At 39.9% G+C, this 16,619-nt stretch overlaps 1 pseudogene; it reads left to right on the forward strand.

Moving 5' to 3' along the window:
* The first annotated feature begins 5,520 nt into the window (after window positions 1-5,520).
* Window positions 5,521-6,416, forward strand: LOC131834539 (olfactory receptor 51L1-like; annotated as a pseudogene).
* The last annotated feature ends 10,203 nt before the right edge of the window (window positions 6,417-16,619 follow it).

The raw sequence follows: 16,619 nt of genomic DNA on the forward strand, positions 1-16,619 counted from the left end.
TGGTAGCATTTGCAAAGGCAAGAGATATAAAACAACATTATATTCTGAAAATTAAAAATACAATGGCCAGAACATAAAGAGTTTGGCTAGCCATGAAGAGAGAGAAGGTTGGCAATTAACTTCCCTCTCTGGTCAGGAATACATTAAGAACACATTAAGATTACTATCATAGGTGATTAACCCCCTATTTTCTCTCTTGTTTGTTCAGAACATGAAAAAAAAATGGACATTACTTTCCTAAAAGAATTCAGTGATTTGTTTTGTAGAAAGCAAACTTCCTCTTAATCTAATACTATTATGCCCTTACCATATCAAAAAAAGGTATCAGAAAAGGTATTCCACAATTCTATGACATTAAAATTCCCAATTGTGGCCTCATTTTTTTTATTTCTCAAATTCCACATATGAGTGGAATCATATGGTATCTGTGTTTCTCTGACTTATTTCACTTAGCATAATACTCTTTACTTCTACCCATGTCACTGAGAATGGCAAGACTTCATTCTTTTTTATATCTGATATATATATATATATGATATGCATATATATCTCTGATATATCATATATATGTGATATATATGTATGTATATGCATATATATTTGATATATATATATGTATACACACACACGTATGTATGTGTGTATATATATATATATATATATATATATATATGTACTTCTTTACCCATTCACCTATTGATGGAAAGTTGGGCAGTTTCCATAATTTGGCTATTGTAAATTATGCTACTATAAACACTGGGGTGCATATACCCCTTGGAATTACTACTTTTGTATCATTTGAATAAATGCCTAGTAGTACAATTGCTGGATTATAGGGTAGTTCCATTTTTAAATTTTGAGGAACCTCCATATTGTTTTCCCAAGTGGCTGCACCAGTTTGCAGTTCCATCAACATGAAGATTCTCCTTTCTATGCATCCTTACCAACATCTGTTGTTTCCTGTATTGTCGATTTTAGCCATCCTGACTGGTGTGAGGTAACATCTCATTGTGGTTTTGATTTGTATTTCCCTGATGATGGGTGATGTTGAGCAAGAAAACTCAGAGGTAGCATCTTTCGTGAGTACAGAAACCCTCAAGGGAGGTAGAGAAATATATAGAAGCAGAACAACAATGAGAAAGACACTAAAACAGAAGAAAGAAAAAGTCATGATTAAGGGACAAAGCAATGAGAGAACATCATGGGAAAACAATGGATATATCCAAAACACTGAAATCTGGGAGAAAGAGGAAAAGACTTCAAAGAGATGGAAGCAGACAGAAGTAAAAGGAAATGGGTAAAAAAGTGAAAATATAGTGAAGGCCCGGCAGGAGAGAAAAAAGGACAAAGACTGAAATATGTGTCAGGGAATCAGAGGAGTAAATACATAGACATATACAAAGGAGTTTTATTCATAGGAGATATGGGTACAGAAAAAGAGGATGAAAATAAGCAGAAAGGGAGATAGAAAAGGTCAGAAAGACCTCTCCCTAGGAGAGAACTCGCTTTTGTAAAAACTTATACTTAACAGAACACTGACCTTAACTCTTCCTTTATTCTTGTCTGCTAGCAAGGCATACCTGACTCCCCTTGTCTATCCAGATTGGAGAGACAGCATACCATAGTGATGAAGAGCACAGAGTCTGGAGCCCTATTAGCAAGTCCTGAAATGCTACTTCACTATATCCTTTCTATGACTTCGGGCAAAATGATTTATTGCTGCATGCCTCAATTTCCTTATATGTTACATGAGAATAATAATTTCCTCGTATGGTTGACAAATAAATATTTGTAAGGTGACAAAGCAGTACCTAGAATACAACAAGTTCTTTGTAAGCTTCAGAAGACCAAAAAAAAGGAAGGAAGGGGTGTTTTTGATCATGAGGAGGGAATCTGGAGCACATTTTACTTTGCAACAATATTAAAAACATTAGCTCAGCTCTGCTTACTCCTCCAACGTCTTGAGAATCACCAGACTGGAAATACAGATGGAGAGACGAATTTAAAGGGGATCCTTCAATATTCTTACTAAAAAATATGGTAATGTTCTGTTTCAGGTCATGGCTGATAGATCATTGCTTACTACATTGCACAGAAACCCCAGGATTGAGAAAGTGAGTATCAGTGAGAGATGGAACCAGAAATCAGTTGAGAGACACACTACAGAGACAAGGAGATATAAAGAGACTCAGTCACTTAGAAGAGTCACAGAAACAGAGTCAGAGAGTCAAGGACAGGGAGCTTGAGAAAGAGAACATGATGGGGACTGATGGACATGGCCCAAGAGTAGTGAGAAAGCATGCTTCTAGAAGTAGGGACTTCTGGTAGGTATTCCTACCTGAGGTAGGTAGTAGCTATTCCTAGAACATTGGTAGGTATTCCTAGAATCTAGCATGGAAGAAGACAGACTAACTAATTAATGGAACTTATGTCCATCTTTCATTCTCCATCTCCACCAGGAGTGAGTGAAACATGAGTTCAAAAAGTAGCCCAAAATGTCATAAAGAGACTCCTCATAGTGAGTAGAAATAACTGTTCTTTCTCTGTAGACACAGGTTAAACTTATAATCTGGGATGTATGAGAGAGGTGCATAGATTAAGTAGTAGGGCAAGGTAGACAGGACAAGATTTTACTCGTGAAGAAGGAGAAAAGAATGTTGAAAGTTGATATCATCAGACCCTAAGAAGTAAAGAATTGTTTGGAAATTATGACAGAAAACTCTCTGGATGAGGGTGGTGGGGGGGTGTTTGTATTTGGTTAGGATAGACCATGGGAAGTTAATGAGAAGCAGTCTTTGTGATACAAGGTCCCAGGAGGAGATTTCAGATTAGACTTGTGAGAACATCCAGAGGAGTCAACAACATGTCAGTCCCCTAGGGGGCAGGATGAGAACCTATGGATCAGGAACTGCTGGACTTGGGAACTTGAGAAATGTATTTATACTTTTTCCTGGAGGCCCTGGTTCCATGTTCCTTCTGAACCTTTCAGCTGTTATGTGGAACAAGGCACACCTTAGAAAATAAGGAAGTTAAATTTGAACCCTCAGGTTCCAAACTCTGCATTAAATATTCAGTTTTCTCTACTAGGAAAGAAATCCACATAAATCAGTGCAGGCAGCTGAAACTTAAAAGAAAGCTCAAACTCTCTGCAGGAAGTTCTCACCCTGGTCTGGACAAATACCGGGGACAGATTTTTAAGAGTTTGGAGATTTAGGCATTGTTGAGAAGGGGAAGGGTAAGATCCTGGTATTTTCTGCAGGTTTTTGAAGAAGAGATAATTTGAGAAATGATAACGAAGGATAGAATTTAGTAATCATGAACATCTAATAATACTGTTCTTTATACTATACTCTTCCTTGCACACATACACACACATACAGCATCTTGACAGATGAAAAGAAAAAGTTTATAGATCACCCCCCCAAAAAAAAATCAAAGAAGATGCTACTGAATACTTGTTAATTGCTAGAAAACAGAATGCTTTTCCATGTTTGCAAGAACAGATAAGCAAAAGAAAAGAGTAGTTTAATTTACTGCCTAAAATTGATTTCTGAAGAATAATGGCCAGAGTAAGAAAATTATAAAAAACTTAAAATGGGTTAACTGTTTTGATTAAACCATTAATTTTGTGTTATTTAGTTAACAAATATAATTGATGTATAAAACGTTTAAGAAGACAATTCACAGAAGAATGAAAATAAATAGTCATTTATGTGAAAGAATGATCTAACTGGTAAACAAATGAGAATAGCTTTTTTTATTTTTGAGGGAAAAGGGGCTTAGAGATAATATTTATTAATAGCCAGAGAGAATTTCTTGCATCATTTAGACATGAACTGATGGTAGAAATACTCATGAATTTCTGGCTATTCTGTTTACTGGTTGTATAACCTTGGACAAATTATGAGACACCCCTGTTGTTTTAGTTACTCTGTTTTTATATGTTCGCTACAATAAGTAAATAAGATGAGATATGTATATATACTTAACAGAAGGACCAGTGTCATATTATTGAAGAAATGAATATTTAACTTTAAGTATTATTGTTAAATTTGTGTTGGGCAATGTATATCAGTATATATTATATCTCAGTATATATTGTTTTATTTTTTGATTCAGTATACCCCTTTTGAAAATCCATGCTGAGGAAAACCTTAAGATATAAAAAATTGATTTACATGGAGGCACCTGGGTGGCTCAGTGGGTTAAGTCTCTGCCTTTGACTCAGTTCATGATATCAGGTTCCTGGATGGAGCCCTGCACTAGGCTCTCTGCTTAGCAGGGAACCATCTTCCCCCACTGCCTGCCTGCCTGCTCTTTGCCTACTTGTGATCTCTGTCAAATAAGTAAATAAAATCTTTTGAAAAAAATGATTTACATGAAGATATTCATATAATCGTAGCTGTGAAAATAGTGGCCTCGAAAATTAGTAAAAATATAGAGATACCACATTATATATAATGAAAAAAAGAATATAATAATATTTATACAGTGAGATCAACAACTACATAGACAAATAAACATACATTGGTGAATAATACAGAAGTCAAAATAATGAACATAAAGCAGCATTTCCTTTCTGATTATCTATTTCAACTGGGTAAAGTCTTGTAATATCAAGTAATTTATATTTTGTATACACCAATTCAAATTTATCTGAGAGCAATAAAAAAATCCATTTGGGGATTGGTATATATTTGTCTAAGTCAGTTGGATAATAAACAGAAAAGGGTAACAAAATATCATTACCAAATATTAAGAAAGTTAAAGTTGAGAGACAAAAGTTCTGACTTAAAACTTAATCATACAATTATTAATATTAAATAAAAGACAAGTGCATAAGAAGGTCTATTGTTGTGTGCTTTGGAACCACGTATGCAGGACTACTCAGATTCCTGGAAAAATAAATAAAAGAATTAGAAATTGGAATTCATTTGATATGTAAATAAAAGAACTAATCAATTAAATCATTTTATTTAACTGAGACATGTGTTCATATGTATGAACAACTATTTTTAAACTGAAAAACAGAATGAAGTGAAGAATGGTAAATAAATAAAATGTTATATATCGTTAACAATGAGATTAAGGATATAAGGCTACCCCTGAAGAATGAAAATAAGATTAAGAATTGATCCACAGGCTAATTTGAAGGAGATCAATGAGTGTCCTTATTTTCACTTAAATTTTGTTGTATTAATGCAAATAATTTAGCTAGAGGATTTATTTCTCTATTTTGCATGTACATTAAATTTTTCAAGGCTGTGATGTACACCTGAAGCATCCTACAAAGATCACAGGTTCCTGTATACAGTTGCAACCAGACTGCCTATTTTATAAGCTGTTCCTGACCTGATGATTCAGCTACCTGGGATGTCTTTCTTCCTACTTGTATTTTTGTAAATCATTTGAACACTAATGGTTGATTTTACATGAATATGGTAGAATTTGCTCACCATTCTGAATAGCCTATAACTTTCTCAGCATCTCTCACACCCAAAGGGCTTCTGAAGTGCCACCATGGTGGTCTGGAATAACAGTGGTACTATGGAACCCACCTTTCTCTTAGAGGGTTTCCATGGACTGAAGTCTGTTCATGCTTGGTTCCCAATTCCATTTTGTCTTGCATACCTGGGGGCCTTCCTAGGCAACATCACTATCCTCTCTGTTATCTGGAATGAGTCTTCACTCCACCAGCCCATTTTTATCTGCTGTCCATCCTGGCAATATCTGACCAGAGCATGTCCATGTCTACACTCCCCACGATATTGACCGTGTTATGGTGGGAAGCCCAGGAAATCAAAGTAGGAGCCTAATTCACTCAGCTCTTCTTCATCCACACCTTCACGTTCCTGGAATCTTCAGTGCTGCTGGCCATGGCCTTTGACCAATTCATGGCTATATGTCATCCACTGCACTACTCAGGCATCCTCACCAATGATGTGATTGGTAAGACTGGTTGGACCACTTGTTACAAAGTTCAGGAGTCATGATGCCCACTCTCATATTATTAAGGCGTTATCATTATTGCCACACTAATGTCCTAGCCACCCCTTTCGCCTGCATCAGGATATTCTGAAATTATCCTGCTTGATGCCAGTGTTAACAACATCCATGGGTTGTATGTGGTCATTATCACACTGGACACCCACTCAGTCCTCATCCTCCTCTCCTATGTCCTAATTCTCCATGCTGTGCTGAGCATTGCATCTCGTGAAGAGCAACTAAAGGCACTCAACACTTGTTTTTCCCATGTATGTGTGGTGCTTATCTTCTTTGTACCTCTAATAGGGGTATGCATGGTCCATCACTTTAGGAAACATCTGCCTCCCATAGTCCACACTCTCGTGGTGGTCATTTACCTGCTTCTTCCACCAGTACTTAATCCCATCATCTATAGTGTCAGGGCCAAGTAGGTTCATCTTCAAATTTTCTACATGTTTAGGCAAAGCCTGAGTCTTTAGAAATCCCATGGCATTGGTCTGGAGGAAAATTTTCTCCATCAGATTCTTAATGGTGCAACTTTCTAGATAGGTGGTTTTAGAGAATTCTCTAAATCTCTTTCATTTCTAAGTTTCTTGTTTGTAAATTTGAAATTTTATCTTTGCTCTGATGATGGCTCTGCATTATGTGAACGTCCTCAGCTCGTTTGACATGACCTATGTGAATCCAGGCCCTGATGTCTTCTACTTTTATTGCCATGGGGGTGGTCAGGATGACAGTAAATGGTCCCTTCCAGCGAGGCTCCAAGTTTCCCACTTGATGGCAATGTATCCAAACCAAGTCCCCAGGTTGGTAAGGATGTGGTTCCATCTTTGTTTCCGTCTCCGTCTCATGTTTGGTGGAAAAAGTCTCTATGCAGCCTGAAAAGGTATCTACAAAAACTAACATATACTTGTGCCCATATTTTCTGGGTTTCATTTCTGTAAAATCTATTTCCCAATAAATTCCTTGTTTCTTACCTCTTTCTTTTTTCCCTCTTCCCATTCGAGTTCTTCCCACATTAACTGCCTGGCATTGAGCACATATATCAACTGCATCCTGAACCATACGCCCTAATTTAGAAACCTGGAACTGCTTGCTTATAAGCTCCTTGAGTTTGTGTGTCCCCAAATGAGTAGCCTGATGTATCTGGTCTACTAACTTTTTACCTAGTCTTCGAGAAAGAATTATTTTTCCTGCTTTAGTCTTAGCCCAGTCCCCTTCATAGTCTAACTTAGCCCATTTTTATAAACACTTTAAATCTTCCTCTGAATAGTCCAGTTTTTCTGGGAGTGTAGCCAGGAGTGTAACCAGCTCTGCTTTTTGCGCCAAGGTTCTCTGTGGCAGGTCTGCCATCCAGAGTTCCTGCTCAGGGGAAACCACCACAGCCCACACATACCTCTTTCCATTGACCATGTAGCTACTCCCGTCTGTGAACTGAGTCATCTCTGCAACCAGAAGGGGAATGTCTCTGAGATCCGGCCTACTCCTGTTGCTTGGGTTAGGACCTCCCTGCAGTCATGTAGGTGGTCAGCTAGCTCCTCTGGCAGCAATGTGGCTGGATTTAGCACCGCTGGGGCTGAAGGTCACTCTTGGTTCATTGAGGAGGAGGGCCTGATACCCCGTCACTCGAGTGTTCATCATCCATCAGTCTGGTGGAGTCTGGAGAAGGCTCTCAATAGCGTGCATGGTGTTCAAGATGAGATTTTGACTCAAAGTCAATTTACTTGCATCCTTGACCAGGAGGGCCGTGGCAGCAATTATGCTGAGGCAAGCAGGGAACTGAGGTGCTATTGGATCTAATTTTTTGTTAAGATAGGCTACTGGCCTTTGCCAAGGCCCCAGAGTCTGAGTCAAAACTCCTTTGGCCACCCTTGCTTTTTTATCCACATAGAAGTGGAAGGGCTTCTGGGATGACCAATGCTGGGGCACTCAGGAAGGCTGTTTGTAATTCCCGAAATGCTCCTTTGGCATCAGCTGTCCATTCTATCATAGTGAACCCCTCTTTTGCCAGTTTGTAGAGAGGTCGGGCAATCTCCACAAACTGTGGTATCCACAGCCTACAGTAGCCCACCGTCCCAAGAAACTCCCTTGGGAGTTTGTCGGGATGTAGTAAGGTGGAGATATCAGGTGATCACCTGTTTCCTGGACTCAGACCATGAATGCACTCTCTCATGGAGATCAAAGCTTAGATAAGTGGTTTGGCTCTGACAGAGTTGTGCTTTCTTTGCTGACACCCGATACCCTTTTTCCTGCAGAGTCTGTAAGAGCTCTCGTCCCCCACAACATGACTCATAGTCCTCAGTGGCTATTAGCAAGTCATCAACATACTGTCTGTGACAGTATGTACTGTCATACTGTACAGGCTCTGTACTCATGCAAATTCTTGTGGAGGGCTTGGAGGTTCTGTACTCATGCAAATTCTTGTGTAGGGCCTCGTCGAAGATAGTGGGTGAATTCTTGAACCCTTGGGGAAGTCTTGTCCAGGTGAGCGGCCTTGGAATACTTCCTGTAGGTTGGACCACTCAAAAGCAAAGAGGGGCTGAGACCCTCCTGCTAAAGATATGCAGAAAAATGCATCTTTCTGTGCCATTTGCCCCTTGTACCCAGAGTTCCTCTCTAGATAGTTTTCCCATAGGTTTAAGTAATGATGAAAATTGGGCTCCCGTGTCCACCAAAATATCAATTGATTTCCCCTCCACTTCAATTTTTACCCGAGGTTTGGGGAGGAGCTCTGAACCATGGCCCCTTTAGTTTCTGGTGGCCAGCATTGCCGTCTTCCTTTTGGGGCACTCCCTGGCCCAATATCCTTTTTCCTTACAGTAAGCACACTGATCTGGATCTAAGTCTTCCCACCTGCCTTCTCTGTGCTTAGGCTTTTCCTTCCATTTACCATCCCCTACCTGTCTCCTGTAATGCCAAAACCTTCCTCCTATGCATTCCTGTTGTTAAACAACTTTTCTGCTATTCCCACTAACTCAGTCAGATTCTTCCCTTCAAATCCTTCAATTTTCTGGAGTTTCCTTCTTATATCTGGGGCTGACTAACTGGCAAAAGCAATATTCATTGCCCTCTGATTTTCAGGTGCCTCAGGGTCGATCAGGCTATACACTTTAAAGGCTCCAATAAGCCTTTCTAGGAAAGGTTACTGAGGAGACTCATTCTTACCTTGAGTCACTGTACTAATTTTGGTTTAGTCCGAGTGCATTTTTACTTCTGGAAATTCTTACCCATTTCAGTTCCAGGATTTTAACATATCAAAGACCTGTATTTGTTCTGAAAGTCTCCCATATGAATTTCCTTTAAGGTGGAATTCATCTTACAAGAGAATTAAAACAATTACAAATGACAAAAACTCAGAATAGACATGGTTAAATATCAAGTGATAGGCCTTATCAAAACACCAAAACCTTGGGAAATGTATAGAACTTCTGGAGTAGTTACAGCATTTACCCAAATGTGACCCAAGGTTTATCATTGATTTAGCAGTACTTCTGAGTAACTTAGCATATCATGGAAAATCCTTATGAGTCAAAGAGATCTCATTTACAATTCTGTGCAGGCAAAGAGAAAACCATTTACATTTTAACCAATTGTGAACTGTTACAACAGAATTCAGTTAAGCACAAAACATCTTTACCAGCAGATTTCAAAAGCACAAACCTAATTCCAGCAACCAGTGCTCAAGCATTTTATCCCATTTGTCATCCAAGCAAAACTTCAAAGTTTCAGGTTACCAAAGACTCTGAAAGCTACTTTAACAATTACCCATTAAAACCCTGAGACATACAATTAACCATCAGCCCAGCCATCCCTCCACCAACAAACCTCACGTTCCACCTGGGCCCATTCCACTTCAGACGCCATGCTTTCCCGCCAGCTGGGGGGAGGGGCTAGGCAATCCATGTCGGGCCAGAGAAGGCAAAGAATTCCCCCAAACAAAGAGAGTTTTGGCAGCTGCTTGGGAATATTCCTTAAAGTCTCTGTCTTGAGTTAGACTAACCCCAGTTGGTTCCAGTTATAGCTCTTAACACATGAAATGAGTGAAGGGGAAGCCACACATCTATTATGAGGAACAAAGAGATAAAAGAGTCCCCTCACTCTCTGCCTGACCCATTCCTTTAAACACAACAAAAAACACAGCAGACAACAAAAGGACAAGACAAAGACAACTGCAGGCCCACAGTCCTGCCACTGGTGGGGATTTTCTAGGGGGACTCAAATCCCCTGACTGCCTAAGGGGACTCGAACCCCCAGTGACCACTTAGGGGGACTCAAACCCTCTGACTGCCTAGGGGGACTTGTATAGCCCCCTGACTGCCCAGGGGGACTTGAACCCCCTATCAATCTATCAGCAGAGGGATGGGGCATCCTCGCATCCATTCCGGCCCTGGGGAGCATGGCTGTGTCCAGCTTCTCCCTGGTGGGCCATACCCTAGAACTCCACAAACAGACACACAGACAAGATCCCAATATTTTACCTCTGGAGGCCTTTCCCAGAAATTCCGATGCTATCTCAGTTCTCCTTGTTTGGCCCTGGATGAGCCCCCAGTGTTAGGGTCCATGATCAAAGGAGCGAGACCAACACAAAGTGAAAGTCAAGCAAAGCTTTATTTCATGTCAAGCATCAAAAATCAAACCGACCGGGCGGGGCCCTCTCTTACAAAGAGGCAACGATGACCAGGACACTGAACCTGACGACACCGGTCCCAACTCCACCGCTCCCAACTCCACTTTCCCATGGTGCTGCTCCTGACGACTACCCTACCCAATGACTCTGCTACTGACGACGACCCTTCCCGACGACCATGACACTCCTGACAACCACGACGCTCCCAACGACTACGCTTCCCAGCCCCACAGACTAACTTTTATAGAAGTGGGGTTAAGCCCAGCCCACACACAGGTGGTCATTGAGATTGCAATACACAGGGAAAACTGCACAGTCATGCTAGGTTGGCAATATGGGTGACCAATTGAATTTCAATTTACCATAGTAAATATCTGTGCGCCCCACTGATTGGATGTCTCCATCTGGCCTGGCCCACCCCTATATCCGGGGTTTGCAAGTAAGTTCCTCTGGGAGGGGCAGGGTCAATCCAAGTTTACAAAGAAATGGCTCCCTCTGGCTAACCAGGCCCTTACAGAGAAACCTTGTAATAAACAGAATATTTGGCTGTGTACTTGAAAGAGTGTTAGTTACCCTGAGTAATTTCCCCATTATTTCACCCAGTTATCATACCAGTTACCAAAGACCAAAAGCCATATTTGGTCTTTCCTAACAAAGCCTGAAGAAAAGTCTTGAAGGGGTTAATGCCTTTTCCATGTAACTTTATGAAACACAGGAATAGAGATAAAATATGTATTTAGATAATTACAAAACAATGAGTGCAATTTATTTTGTTTCTTTTCTTTTGGAAACCAACATCCTGGAAGGAGCATACATTATGTCTCCTGCTATATTTTATAGGGTAGACTGCATGTTCTAGTCCCATAAAGACCTGTTCTCAGACCACAATGGGGCCAGTAGGCCTACCTAATTCAATGGATCTGTGTCAGGAATCGTCAGGAATTTCACTGTAAAACACATCTAAACAAGATTGTCAACTGACAGCTTGTCAATGATAAAGTTTAACCTCTTTGTCTTCATTTGTTTGACATTTAAAAAAAAAATCCCTCCATTTGATTCAGAATCAGAGCTCAGATAGGATGAAGGGTTTTTAAATCCTGGGGTGCTTCTTAAATGGCCACACATATTTTTATAAAAATCAGTAGAAGTATAGGAAAAAAAACTTAACAAAATATCTCATAATATTAAGAAAGAAGGAAACCATGACTAAAATATATATAAAGAAAATACATAGAAGATCAATGTAGAAAATAATTTGTCCACAGAGTTATAGAGAGAAAGAAAAAAAAAAGGATATTTTAAGTTAAAAATAATTTCCAACTTTTTAAAAATTTTTATTTTTAAAAATATATCTTATTTATTTATTTGAAAGAGAGAGACACAGCAAGAGAAGGAACACTGTAGTGTGGGTGGAAGAGGGAGAAGAAGGCTGCCTGCAGAGCAGGAAGCCTGGTGTGGGGCTAGATCCCAGAATCCTGGGATCATGATCTAAGCCGACGGCCGATGCTTAAGGACTGAGCCACTTAGGCACCCCTAATTTCCAACTTTTATTGTCACAGATCCATACATTAAAAAGGTCCAATTCACTTTATAAATGAGGATGAATTTTTAGAAACTTAAGAAAATAATAGGGAGTCAAGATGGCGGAGAAGTAGCAAGCTGAGACTTTCAGCTAGCAGGAGATCAGCTAGATAGCTTATCTAAAGATTGCAAACACCTACAAATCCAATGGCATATCGAAGAGAAGAAGAACAGCAATTCTAGAAACAGAAAATCAACCACTTTCTGAAAGGTAGGACAGGCAAAGAAATGAATCCAAAGCGACAGGAAGATAGACCGCTGTGGGAAGGGTCAGCTCCCAGCAAGTGGCAGAACAACAGAGCACAAAATCAGGACTTTTAAAAGTCTGTTCCATTGAGGGACATTGCTCCAGAGGCTAAACCGGGGTAAAGCCCACTCGGGGTCAGTGTGGCCTCAGGTCCTGCAGGGTCACAGAAGGATAGGGGGTGTCTGAGTGTTGCAGTGGTTACAGGTATTAGAACAGGGAAGCCGGCTACAGAGACAGAGGTGAGAGTGAGCTCACAGCTCGGGGTTACCTTGAACCAGTCGCAGGCTCGGTGAGCTCGGAGCGCAGCCGGAGGTCAGGCAGATGGGAGTTATTGGGCGCTGTTCTCTGAGGGCACACTGAAGAGAGGGGCCCCAGGCTCTTGGCTCCTATGGGCCAGAGACCAGGAGGCCACCATTTTCATTCCCGTCCTCTGGAACTCTAGGGAAAGTGCTCAGGGAACAAAAACTTCTGAAAGCAAACCCGAGCAGATTACTCAGCCCAGCCCCTGGTAAGGGCGGTGCAATTCGGCCTGGGGCAAAGACACCTGAGAATCACTACAACAGGCCCCTCCCCCAGAAGATCAACAAGAAATCCAGCCAAGACCAAGTTCACCTACTAAGAGTATAGTTTCAATATCAAAAAGAGTAGCAGAATTCCAGAGGAAGAGAAAGCAAAGCACGGAACTCATGGCTTTCACCCCATGATACTTTAGTCTTGCAGTTAATTTTTTTTGTCTTCTTCAATTTTTTTTTCCTCTTCTTCTGCTAATATTTTTTAACTTTTACCCTTTTCTTTTTTAACTTTTTTTTTTTTTAAGATTTTATTTACTTATTTGACAGACAAGTACACAGAGAGGCAGGCAGAGACAGAGAGAGAAGGAAGCAGGCTCCCTGCTGAGCAGAGACCCAATGTGCAGCTCGATCCTGGGACCCTGGGATCATGACCTGAGCTGAAGGCAGAGGCTTTAACCCACTGAACCAACCAGGTGCCCCATTTTTTAAAGTTTTTTAACTAGTTTATCTAATATATATACATATATATATATATATATATATGTATATATAATATGTTTTCTTTATTCGTTTTCTTTTTTTTTATTGTTTCTTTACTTTCTTTTTTTTTTTCTTTCTGAACCTCTTTTTATCCCCTTTCTCTCCCCTCACAATTTGAGATCTCTTCTTATTTGGTTAAAGCATATTTCCCTGGGGTTGTTGCCACCCTTTAGTATTTTACTTGCTCCTTCATGTACTCTTATCTGGAAAAAATGACAAGGCGGAAAAAATTCATCACAAAAAAAAGAACAAGAGGCAGTACTGAAGGGTAAGGACCTAATCAATACAGGAATTGATAATATGTCAGATCTAGAGTTCAGAATGACGATTCTCAAGGTTCTAGCCGGGCTCGAAAAAGGCATGGAAGATATTAGAGAAACCCTCGTGGGAGATATAAAAGCCCTTTCTGGAGAAATAAAAGAACTAAAATCTAACCAAGTAGAAATAAAAAAAGCTATTAATGAGGTGCAATAAAAATGGAGGCTCTCACGGCTAGGATAAATGAGGCAGAAGAAAGAATTACCCATATAGAAGACCAAATGACAGAGAATAAAGAAGCTGAGCAAAAGAGGGACAAACAGCTACTGGACCACAAGGGGAGAATTTGAGAGATAAGTGAAACCATAAGACTAAACAACATTAGAATAATTGGGATTCCAGAAGAAGAAGAAAGAGAGAGGGGAGCAGAAGGTATACTGGAGAGAATTATAGGAGAGAATTTCCCCAATATGACAAAGCGAACAAGCATCAAAATCCAGGAGATGCAGAGAACCCCCCTCAAAATCAATAAGAATAGGTCCACACCCCGTCACCTAATAGTAAAATTTACAAGTCTCAGTGACAAAGAGAAAATCCTGAAAGCAGCCCGGGGAAAAGAAGACTGTAACATACAATGGTAAAAATATTAGATTGGCAGCAGACTTATCTACAAAGACCAGGCAGGCCAGAAAGAGCTGGCATGGTATATTCAGAGCACTAAACAATAAAAACATGCAGCCAAGAATACTATATCCAGCTAGGCTATCATTGAAAATAGAAGGAGAGATTAAAAACATCCAGGACAAACAAAAACTGAAAGAATTTGCAAACACCAAACCAGCTCTACAGGAAATATTGAAAAGGGTCCTCTAAGCAAAGAGAGGGTCTAAAAGTGGTAGATCAGAAAGGAACAGAGGCAATATACAGTAACAGTCACCTTACAGGCAATACAATGGCACTAAATTCATATCTCTCAATAGTTACCTTGAATGTTAATGGGCTAAATGCCCCAAACAAAAGACACAGGGTATCAGAATGGATAAAAAAAACAAAACCCATCTAAATGTTGCCTACAAGAAACTCATTTTAAACCCGAAGACACTTCCAGATTTAAAGTGAGGGGGTGGAAAAGAATTTACCATGCTAATGGACATCAGAAGAAAGCAGGAGTGGCAATCCTTTTATCAGGTCAATTAGATTTTAAGCCAAAGACTATAATAAGAGATGAGGAAGGACACTATATCATACTCAAAGGGTCTATCCAACAAGAAGATCTAACAATTTTGAATATCAATGTCCCCAATGTGGGAGCAGCCTACTATATAAACCAATTAATAACAAAATCAAAGAAAAACATCAACAATGATACAATAATAGTAGGGGAGTTTCACACTCTCCTCACTAAAATGGACAGATCATCCAAGCAAAAGATCAGCAAGGAAATAAAGGTCTTATAGGACACACTGGACCAGATGGATATCACAGATATATTCAGAACATTTCATCCCAAAGCAACAGAATACACATTCTTCTCTAGTGCACATGGAACATTCTCCAGAATAGATCACATTCTCGGTCCTAAATCAGGACTCAACAGGTATCAAAATATTGGGATCATTCCCTGCATATTTTCAGACCACAATGCTCTAAAGCTAGAACTCAACCACAAAAGTAAGTTTGGAAAGAACCCAAATACATGGAGACTAAACAGCATCCTTCTAAAGAATGAATGAGTCAATAAATGGTGTTGGGAAAATTGGACAGCCACATGCAGAAAAATGAAGTTGGACCATTTCCTTACACCACACAGAAAAATAGAATTAAAATGGATGAAGGACCTCAATAGGAGAAAGGAATCCATCAAAATCCTTCAGGAGAACACAGGCAGCAACCTCTTTGACCTCAGCCACAGCAACTTCTTCCTAGGAACATCACCAAAGGCAAGTGAAGCAAGCGCAAAAATGAACTATTGGGATTTCATCAAGATCAAAAGCTTTTGCACAGCAAAGGAAACAGTGAACAAAATCAAAAGACAACTGACAGAATGGGAGAAGATATTTGCAAACGGCATATCAGATAAAGGACTAGTGTCCAGAATCTATAAAGAACTTAGCAAACTCAACACCCAAAGAACAAATAATCCAATCAAGAAATGGGCAGAGGACATGAACAGACATTTCTGCAAAGAAGACATCCAGATGGCCAACAGACACATGAAAAAGTGCTCCACATCACTCAGCATCAGGGAAATAGAAATCAAAACCACAATGAGATATCACCTCACACCAGTCAGAATGGCTAAAATTAACAAATCAGGAAATGACAGATGCTGGTGAGGATGCAGAGAAAGGGGAACCCTCCTACACTCTTGGTGGGAATGCAAGCTTGTGCAACCACTCTGGAAAACAACATGGAGTTTCCTTAAAGTGTTGAAAATAAAACTGCCTTATGACCTAGCAATTGCACTATTGGGTATTTATCCTAAAGATATAAAAGTAGTGATCCGAAGGGGCATGTGCACCTGAATGTTTATAGCAGTAATGTCCACAATAGCCAAACTGTGGAAAGAACCTAGATGTCCATCAACCGATGAATGGAAAAAGAAGATATGGTATATATACACATAATGGAATACTATACAGCCATCAAAAGAAATGAAATCTTGCCATTTGTGACAACGTGGATGGAACTAGAGGGTATCATGCTTAGTGAAATAAGTCAAGCGGAAAAAGACAACTATCATATGATCTCCGTGATATGAGGAAGTTGTGATGCAACATGGGGGCTTAAGTGGGTAGGAGAAGATAAATGAAACAAGATGGGATTGGGAGGGAGACAAACCATAAGTGACCCTTAATCTCACAAAACA

The sequence above is a fragment of the Mustela lutreola genome, chromosome 1 (genome assembly GCF_030435805.1).
Source record: "Mustela lutreola isolate mMusLut2 chromosome 1, mMusLut2.pri, whole genome shotgun sequence".
NCBI classification, from domain to species: domain Eukaryota; kingdom Metazoa; phylum Chordata; class Mammalia; order Carnivora; family Mustelidae; genus Mustela; species Mustela lutreola.